Source organism: Lygodium microphyllum, chromosome 4 (assembly GCF_053477565.2).
Source record: "Lygodium microphyllum isolate KBCC chromosome 4, Lygodium_microphyllum_v1.1.10, whole genome shotgun sequence".
Taxonomy (NCBI): Eukaryota; Viridiplantae; Streptophyta; class Polypodiopsida; order Schizaeales; family Lygodiaceae; genus Lygodium; species Lygodium microphyllum.
Genome location: NC_141138.1, coordinates 134001631 through 134012329, shown reverse-complemented (window position 1 = coordinate 134012329; position 10699 = coordinate 134001631). Strand labels below are relative to the sequence as shown.

At 39.4% G+C, this 10699-nt stretch overlaps 1 pseudogene; it reads right to left on the bottom strand.

Moving 5' to 3' along the window:
• Window positions 1-276: 276 nt before the first annotated feature.
• Window positions 277-3151, bottom strand: LOC148037644 (protein disulfide isomerase-like 1-5; annotated as a pseudogene).
• Window positions 3152-10699: the final 7548 nt, after the last annotated feature.

Genomic DNA, 10699 nt, shown 5'->3' with positions numbered 1-10699 from the left:
GACATTGTCATCTGTCATCTCTTCTTGCGAGTCTCCCATCTTGCTGAAAATTGACGCAACACTTTCACGTCCGGTTCACCAGAAGTGTCGTAGAGTTCGTGCAAGAGCTGCAGAACACGGGGTTCAAGGTACAGCAAGGAATGAGGCTAACAAGAAGATCTCAAAAACTCAAGATTTGATGCCAAAGATCACTATATTGCTTGTCAAATGAATTACAACAAAGATACTGCCAATAAGCAAATTTCATTCTAGTCCTTCAGCATGTATTTTTTTTCCTTACTCCAAGAATACATCTTTTGACTCATCAAGTACAACTGACTCAAAGTTCTTTCCTACAACAATCTGCACATCGCCTCGTTCCTCTATTGGTATTGCTTGAGATTTATAGTAAGGAGGTGCTTTCCTGCTGCCAGCCACTTACAAAATTCCATGAGATTGTCTTTAGTAAGCTCTGATTCAAGTAGATACTTAAGTCCATTGTCATAATTGAGAGCCGTAACAATGGGCTCCTGTGGCTCCAATCCAAACAAAGTCAATGTAGGCCTTGAAAGCTCTTCATCAGCAGTATCTGCCAGTAGAAACAAAAGCTGTCCCTTGAAGATTTTTGCAACATTCTGAGCCAACTGTATCTCCTCTTTTGAAGTTTGAACATCTGAACAAACTCTGTCTCTAACTCCTCCTTGGTTGCACTAATGAATGCCTCATAGTCTGGACCCGTAAAATCTTCAAAATATCCAACCACAGTCGTTCCATTTTGGTGCAAAACCTCTTCAGCTTCAATGGTTGACGAAACTATCTGAGCAGGTAAGCCTGTCCGTTTCTTAACCCAAACAGCAAACTCATTCCTTGTGAAGCCACCGGTATATCGCTGCTTGGTGTCGTTGACAAAGAAGTAGAGGCTCCAAACCAATGCAGAGGAATTGCAGGAATTTTGACTGAAGCATGGGGCCTCGTCTGCTTTTCTTCATGTCCCTCTACTTCATCCACAGGTTGGGAATGTTTGTAATGTATTTGGACTCTGTGGAACTCCGCAAAACGGCTATCTAGATCAGCGAGAAGCCACGGATCAACAAGCTCATCTTGATCGATGCCAGCAATCTTCTTCTTCTTCTTCACCACTAGATTTTTCTTGGCACGGACCTTGTATGGATCGAGGGGCATGCATGTATTCCAGGAGTCAGGGGATCCTGACAGGGCAGCATGGAATCGCTGGAGAGTGCGGTATGGGAAGCGGGAGGAATAGGCGAAGGCTCTGTGAGATTAAAAGAAGCCTCCTGCGAAGCCAGGAAGACTACTGATGTTACTTTCCCCACTCCATACTAATGAGAATAGTGGTCATCCCTTGGTGATGGAGGGTAGCAAAGGTTGATGTACTGATGATCGTCTCTTTGTCAAATTCATCTCCTTCAGCAGCTCCAGACTTCATTCACCTTCTGCATTCAATAGCAGCTTCATCGATTCACAACTTTGCAATAGCTTTAATGCGGTCCTTTCACATCCTTCCCATGGAATTCGATCAGCTCTTCAATGGAGGTGTTCACCATCTGCAGAGACTCCGACATAATTAAAGTCTGAATCCCACCCATTACTCATGCGATTCTGTAATTGTAGTCGTTTGCTTTCTTCGTCTAAACAGAACTTCAGCGCCTCTCCAGAAGTGGATCAATTCTCCTAAGCAACAGTAGAAAAATTCCGAATTGTCCTCCTCCCTGGGAGCCCCCATCTCCTTCGCGTCATAGTTCTTTTTTTTTTCCGATCCCCCTGATCCCCCTCTTTTCTTAGCTTTTTCCCCCCTAAATTCATAGCAATGCGCCCCTTTTGAATTTTTAGTGCTTCCCCCATCTCAACTTAGCATTAATAAAGCTATTTTGAGGATGAAAACCTTTTGATCATTCTCCCCAATTTTCGAAACGGAAAGCCTTCTCTCAAAACAGTAGGCTCTATAGGCTTTTCTTTTAGATCCATCCGGATGGGCACCTTTAAGTCGATAATCTAAAGATTCTCTGTAGGTGTCAATACCATCTCAAACCCAAATTTATAGAAACTTTCTAAGAGTCTTCTTGTAGACATCCAAGAGTCCATTGAATTGGCGTTCCCCTCCTTTCTTTGCAGTCTTGACTTCATTGTCATGGCGAATTCTAGCATATTCAAGGAAATACACAAGAAGGAGGGAAGAATCAATCTTTATTCCTCCATTCAAAAAGTCTTCGGCAAAGGCATATGAACCCTTCTCCTCCATGGTAGATAGTAAACTGCTTTATCCCGCATATTATGTTGATCTTGTTTACGTGCAACCTTTATCTTCATAGCTTAAATGTCAGCTTCTACAAGCTTCCTTTGATTCCACGATTTGGAATTCATCATTGTAATTGACAACATAATATTACTCTTTGGCATCAGTTTTTCATATTTTTATGACATACACACAACATGCATGCAAATTGAAACACACACAAACACAAACACACAAGTGGAATATGTACATTGCATGCGGGTACTGAAAAGGACGGAAAGATAATGCATCAATCACACATAATGAATCACACGCGAAAAGATAACATAGATGCACAACAAAAATGGAGGTGTTTACGGCTCGGATGCGCAGCAGCACGACATCGGCGGGTTCGGTCCACGCTCCGGGCGCGGCTAAGAAAGTATACGGGGCATTGGGATGGGAGAAGAGAGACCAAGGATGAGCAGGACGATCCCTGTTTGCAAGCTCCCACCACGGGCATGGAACACTCGCAATAGCACTCCTGGACGCGCTAACAGAACTATTGGAATTGACTCTGTTGTTAATATTGCTGCCGCGTAAGAAGCTGGTAAATGGCGACATCTGCCCAATGCTGAACACGGGCTGCCCGTCATTGTCCAGAAAAGAGCTCAAAGATGGTGTTAATGTGCAGTCGACATAGGGAGGTTGCCGCTCTTCATTCAGAGGTGGAAGTTGCACCGGCCGCGGAGGTGCAAGATCATGATGTCTGTCATATCCATGAGCAGGCCGCGCCGCAGTTGCACCTGACCGCGCGGCTTCGCCCATCAACGCATAATGATTATCGTTGTGGCAAGGAAGCATAAAGTAGGCCTCGAATCCGTGACGCAGAAGTGTCTCTTCCTCACGAATATTCCTTCCATGCTCATTAGTCGCCATGGATGACATTGTCGTCGCACGAGTGTACGTCTCCGTCCCGAAACTCGGGTCCATGACCACCTCGCCAAAGTCACGTGCAGCGCACAAGAAGGAAAGAGAAGGAATCAGAAATTGTGTTGTTAACGTGCAAAAACCATGCTTAAACAAAAAAGCAGTATTTTTTAACGCTATCGAAAGATCTTGCTTATGAGAACGACGGGCTTAGAAAATGATATGACCAGAGGATGTGGGTTTTATAGAAGCAAGTCCGTGTCTTCGTTCTACACCAGGACTTTGTCTGTCGGATGCTTGTATATCCACATTCGTAATTGTTACAAAGTAGAAAGGCAAAGTAAAGAGATACACAATTCTGAGAGAGAGGGAGAGAGGGAGAGATCATGCATACTCAATTATCATTTTGTGTATATAAAATGAACTAGAAAAAGTTAACTACCCTACGTCACTATGGCCTAATAAGAATGATTGTTAGAAACCCTGACATAAGCTTGGAATATAACTTTGATAATTTACCTAAAATTATTTACATGTTGACATTTCCTTTTTGAGAACACAAGGACCTTTGGAGATTGTGCATTTCAATAGTATCAAAGTGTCATAGAGCCTAGAGGTATTCATATAAGTACAAAAAGTCGGTTAAAGCATATGACACAAGCATTATAATGTGTTGGTGTTTGATGGCTTCCAATTAATCTCCCCACATCTTTGGAGAGATGCTATAGATCCATTACGTTGCACACACTTCAGTTGTCCACTATATGTCCGATTGCCTTTGTCTCTAGAAATGTACTATGTTGCTCCCCTCTAGTTGATTCAAACTATTTATAACATTATCCATGTAATGGCCTCAATTATGAAGCTCTTTTAGATTTAATGGTCATGACTGATCAATAAGGTTCCAACAAAGCATATAAATGGTATTGTTTTAAAGGCTCATCTTCAAGTGTATAGCATTCGAAAAGACAATTTATCAAGGAGCTACTATAGAAAAATGTAGCTATGTAATATTATAGTCCTTCTTCCAAAAAACAAAAGTTTTGGGATTGTTAAATGTCAAAGGGAGGAAGAATGGAAGGTCAAAGGAGTAATCAAAAGAATCAAACAAATAGCTACTAAGGCCACATTGAAAATCGGGGCAAACATGTTTACTTGGAAGACTTTAAAATTTTTGATAGAGGGATTCTTCCCAACTGTGAGCTTTGGGGGGAAAGGGGGAAAGAGGGACAAGTTGATGGTTACTACTATGAGCACAACTAGATCCATGCAAACTTCCATCGAATGTTAGAATCTTAAACTCTTAAGAAAACCATTTAAAGTTACAAATTTTGAGACATCCTTCCTCAAGTCTTCAAACTCATAGAATATAGTACTTTTCTAAGCACACTACCACATTTATGGCTTTTTCTCTCTCTCCATATTACTAGCACAATAAGATACATTCAATGCCCTTCATGATCAACCCTCACTACTAGATATAGGCCATATATCGACGTCTAAAGCAATGAAAATATCTATTTAAAAAATTACCCCCTTTGTCGCTAAAATCCTTGATATATACGTCTCTACAAATACGTCACGATTTGTGTCACTATGCGCATCACTATTTGCATCATAATTAGTGAAATAAATAACAAGGCTTTCCAACATATTTACCGATGAAAATAGCGATGTGTAGTATAAGTATATTTATGATACTTATAGCGACAGTTGCAGAGAAAAAGAAATTTAGGTGATAGGATATCCTACCCTACTACCCTTCTAGTCCTATGTGCTAAACAATATTCTATAAAGCATTTATAAATTAAATACACAATTGTCATTGAAACACATATACTATGAGATGATGGAAAGAAAGAGTCCTTGATCTAATATTCAAAGTACTACATTATCGATGATGATATCTCATAGAATTACATGGAATGATAGAGAGGAGAGTCCAAAACATACAAAGAAGTGTATCTTTAAATATCACAAAATATGAGTCCATACAAAGGATGAGATATATATCCAAGGAAAGTTGCATAGAAAGAGCCTACATGAATCATAGGGCCAAAAAAAGGAAATGATGTGCAGTCCATAAATCTAAGGAACTATTGCAACTCCTCAACCATTCGAGAGCCCCTCCCAACAACGTAATGAAGCAGCGAATGGAATCTACAATATAAACAAGCAAAGATTAATCCATAATATATAATGCATTACAAAAAAACTAATAATTCAAACAAAGAAAGACACATGACTTACTAGGCCACTGCACATATATATTCTATTAATTAATGTAGTGAGACGGTATCTCTCTGCATATACTGAGTCTCCAAACCTATAGTATCGTAGTTTGTGACTGAGTATTGCAAGAAAAATAAAGTAGAATTGTTAGAAATAAGGTTATTAATACATGTATTATACCAAGGACGAAAGTCACCATAACCAAAAGAAAACTTACAAAATCCTCCAAATAAGTTTTAAGTCTTCCACTCCCTAGATGATGTATGGCCCTTGCCTCTAGTCGTACCCTCACTGCTTATTGCTATTGTTGCCATCATCCTCTTGGAGAGTCTATGGCCTCCTTGAGTCTTTGCCAATCCTTTATGTCTAACCAAACAAGCTTTGGAGCCACCCTTTTGATTGTCTTACATACATCTGATCATCTATGTGACATGTATGCATGCATACAATCAATCTATCATCCATCCTATGGAAAGTTGGTCTACCACACCACTGTAGATAAAGAGAACTCCTCATGCAAGGATGCTACCATATAGTCCTTGCTTCCTAAGAGTATATTTTTTTAGTGGTCTAGAATATTGTACCTAAATATGTATTAGCACAACTCTCTCATTCATGAATACTATGCCAATTTTCTCATCCACTAGGTATCCGTACCCTGGTGGGATACATCTAAGGTGCGCTCTCTCCCACCTGCAACTATGGTATCAGGCATAACTAGGAGACCCCTATCCATCTAGCATACCTATAGGGATGGTATCTCTCGGAATAACACCCATAGGGGTGCCACCTCTTTAGAGAGAGAAGACATCACTAAAACTATAGCAAATCTTGGAGGTAATAAGTGTCCACTCAAGCAAAGAGGTGGCTACATAGCATTGGTGTCTCCACGTCACCCACCCAAGCTACCCTCTCTAGAACTGGTACGAGAGTGCAAAGTAGCAAATAGTCATGGGGTCATAATATCTGCATCTCCATCGTATCCCCCAAAACCATCGCCAGAACGATGAGGAGAGGGAGTTTGTAGCTTTCTTAGACATCCACCACAACTATCCTCTTCATGAATCGAGCGAGGCATCCTTGAGCCTCCCTCTGCAACCCCATTCTAGAGAGTTGACTCCGCTCGCTAGAGATTGAATCATTAGAACATACCGAGGTAGAATGCACAAAATGCTCAAACAATGATGACCAAGATAACTCTTGGTCTCTCATACCTTTGAAGTGTGTCATCTGATCTAGAGACATACGTATGAATATCTCCTATAGCTCCTCAATCATCATCCCTCAACTCATCCTAGTCTCTAGATATGTTAGCTTGCATAGTCACAAAACAATGTTAGTGTCATCAATATACGAGTTTAGGTAAAGCCTAGGGTGGTACACTTCTAAAAAGTTACCTTGATGATAGGCATTCAAAGGGTATTAAGAAATACCATTTCTTCACATAATAAGGCCATAAAATGGCCCCTTTTACTTTCCTAAACACATGAATTATGATAAAATTTCCTTTTGTAAATATAATTCTATACATTTTACTAAATAAAAAACCCTTTCCTTTGAATTAATGTGGTATCTTATATGTTCTATAAGGTGAACTCTCTGCGAGGAAAAGCACAATAATATAACTTTTTAAATATATACAAGTAAATTTAGTAAAAGGAAATTATCAACAAATTTGGCAAGCGGATATAAATATGTTTAGTCTTACAACTCCATGTCAAGCTCTTCGCATAAGTAGGCATACACTAAAAGTTCTATGCATAGGTCTCCACAAATTGAGGAGTCCACTTCATTCTCCAAAAATTCTTGTACTCCTGTCTCTTCGTTTATATTACCCGTGTATGTCTCCTCTCCACACTCGAAGCCCTCCTCGTCCTCCACCCCCCACAATATTGACCCCTCTACTTATATACTCTCCTCATCCACATTGACAACATTGCTTTCATCATATACTCGAGTGCTCCAAAGCGTTGATGGCACAACATACCACTGATGAGGTTGTCCAGGATTTAGATAGAAGATCACATGTTCAATATCACATATAAGTGTGTCATAAAGAATGAATCAGTATTTGTGACTATTTCATGCTATTAAAAAATTAATAAAATAGGTCATGCATCTATTCAGAATGACCTGGTAGGACAAATATATAGTGTAAATCATTCCATCATTTATTGGAATCTACCTCCAAGAATCTATAGGAACCTTGCCAGACAGTTCTCCTCGAATGGTTGTCCCTGCTCCTTTCAATACCACATTAAACTAGTATATATCAAATATGATCATGGAGAAGTTACAATAATCTTATGAAATAACACTTTGTAGGTTGCCAAAATAATTCATCTCATCTACTACAATATTTGGATCTATGGCCTACCATTAACTTTCTTGCTCAAACTTCACCATGATATCATAGTCCGTCGTGGAGCACATTTCGTCGATGCGAAAATATCGCCCATGTGACCATGTTGTAGTGTAGATTATAAATTGTACATTGAAATAGCTAGATTAGTTAGCTTTTATAAAACATAGATATAACAACAAAGAAATCATGTGATCATCTTCAGAATACATCCCCTCAAGAATTCCCACTCTTCCCTAGAGACTTCTACCTCTTTGTGTGAAGCTTCGGTCAAGACATCATGCCACCGCCTCGTAGGCATGAACCATGGCTTCTTCTCCATGGTACCATCCTCTTTTCTATCCCATTTTCAACCACCATATCTCCTCTTAGTCTATCGTTATCCTTTAGCATGCATAGCATACTCTTATGTGCATCCACCGTCGAGAGCCACTCCGAACTATGCAACAATACCTCCAACACTAACCAACACCTTCAACCATGCTGCCCTCTAGATGAGCTCATTGTTACATAAATCCCTTCAAGGTTTTCAGGAAGTGCTCAAAGAAAAACACCCATTGGGTATGCCCAATTCCTACAATCTCTGCTTCAGTCATGAGATGTACTAGGAGGTGAGTTTGTATCATGAGCATGCTGGTGTGCAGGTACTTCTCAAAGAGACAAACTGTCTCCACTACTCCTTATCATGCGGATTAAATGGAGGATGTCTTAATCTCCTTCTATGAGATCCATTGCACTAAACTTGATAGCTTATAAATTACTAAACATATCTCTAGAGTGAGACACCTTGCAATCCTGATCTGTAGTATGAACTATTAGGAACTTAAAGCATTATAAATATCAAATCAACACAAAATTGCGAAATACTAATTATAGTTACTATCAATAGTGAGATGAACTTAGCATATCTTATGCCAATCATGGGATTTTAGTCATGTTAGTTGGTCGTCTTTAGAAAAAGTGGACTCAAGAGAATGCATCATACCTCTGAGGGTACGAATAGACATGATAATTTCATTCACCATATTCTAATCTTTAGTAAACAAAACCCAAGGAGCACGAGGTAGTTGTATAGGACCGTGAGAGCTTGATTATGGCCAAAGAAGTTCCATCTTGCCTATCTCCCTGCCGTTTCTTTCTTTCTTGTGATATGGTCCCATAACACATTCTTGAAAATATGCATGGGACTCAACAAATGGTTTATTTCTAAGTCAGTTCAATCAGACAACCCATAGAAGACTAAGAACAATTGCATTCCACTTGACAGGGACTCCTAATGGATCTTTTTCCACTCATACCGACTTCCAGCATTCCTTCATAGTACTAGAAATCATCTAAAGAAACTTTCCCTCAATTCATGGCCCTTTGACAAGAATACAGCGTGCCCTTGATATACCACCTACTTCATGGTTTGTGACCTTTGGGAGTCTAGCTATACAATAGTGGACCTAAATGATAATGTGAGGTTACCATACCTATCACAATATCCCTATCTAGTCAACGCAAATATAAATGAGCCATATTAGATATCAACAATGAGAATCGAAGCTCGTTTACCTTTGCACTCCACGAACATAGGAAAGGCATGCGTAGTTCACATAAGAATGGCTTGTATATTAATGGATTGCCTACAAACATGCATGCTCATGTCCTCCATAGCAATCCCCTCCCATAAACTCTTAAGCTCATCAACTAATGGATGGAGATAGACAACCATGTTATTAGCTTATAGCACTTAGGAAGGAGCAAGCTAAGGATTAGATAACCATCCTTCATAGAAATTCATGGTAGGATATTGTAGTTTACAAGGACTACTAGCCACACATTGTAAGAAGTTGAGCGGAGACCCAATGGATTCACACCATCCATAGCAAGACCGAGCTTAAGATTTCTTGGAGCTAGTGGAAAGCCTCAAAAGGTGGAGTTAATGTGACTTCATACTCGCGAGTCTATTGATAGTCACTGGATTCTATTTGTGGATCCATTTTGTATATGCCACATTGTCAAGCTCACTATGCCTAATATGCGAAACATGTGACATATATGCAGTAAAAGTGAAAAGTGTTTGAGAACCTGTTCAAGGGTATTTTGCCCTTGCAGCTCCTATTGATACTTGTGAGCACTGCACTTCAAGCATGCCTCCATAATCTCATAGTCTCCTAAAAATAGTACACAATCATCGACACATGCACGAATGTTGTTATAGTTTATGCCAAGCTTTCATAATACTAGTCATGCATCATCACAAGATTGGGGTATCATATTTCTAGGTGGTAGTATGTGATATTTTAGCAATCTGAAAAAGAAAACACAAACACATTTGAAAAAAGTACAAATTGTTCTTATAATGGAGTCAAAGACAAAGGAGTGTAGTATATACTTAAACAATCACACTCGCATTACTCCATTCGTATGTTGCATGTATACTTAGGCTTGTAGGTAGCATCTTTAAGAAAGATACATGACACCCATCATATAATGGTATAGATGCCTTCTCTCTCAATGGATCAGCTCACTAAGCATCCATGGGTAGTAATGCCTTGATCATTAGCTCCATCTTGGTCTCCAAGTTTAGAGGAAGATTCAAAATATTTCCAATATCTTTTGGTATCGAGGGTGTAGTTAGCAGTGTGCTATCTAATGGGTTTGTCTGGTTGAGGCACTCCATCCATTGCACGCCCACAAACTCTTCTTATAGGCTACAATAGGCACATTTCTTGGGATGGAACAACACTTCTCTACATATATTTTTAGGACACATCTAATATTATTGTATTTGATATTCAATTACACTTTAAATGTAAAGTATGATTAGTATACATTTTTTTAATTGTTAACTCAGAGTCCAAGATTGCTTGGCCAATGATTTTCAATTGAAGTTTACTGAAGCATTGCGCGTGGTTTATAGACTAGAGAATTTTTTTGTCAAATTACCAGCTTGCATTGAGTGCAAGGGCATGTGA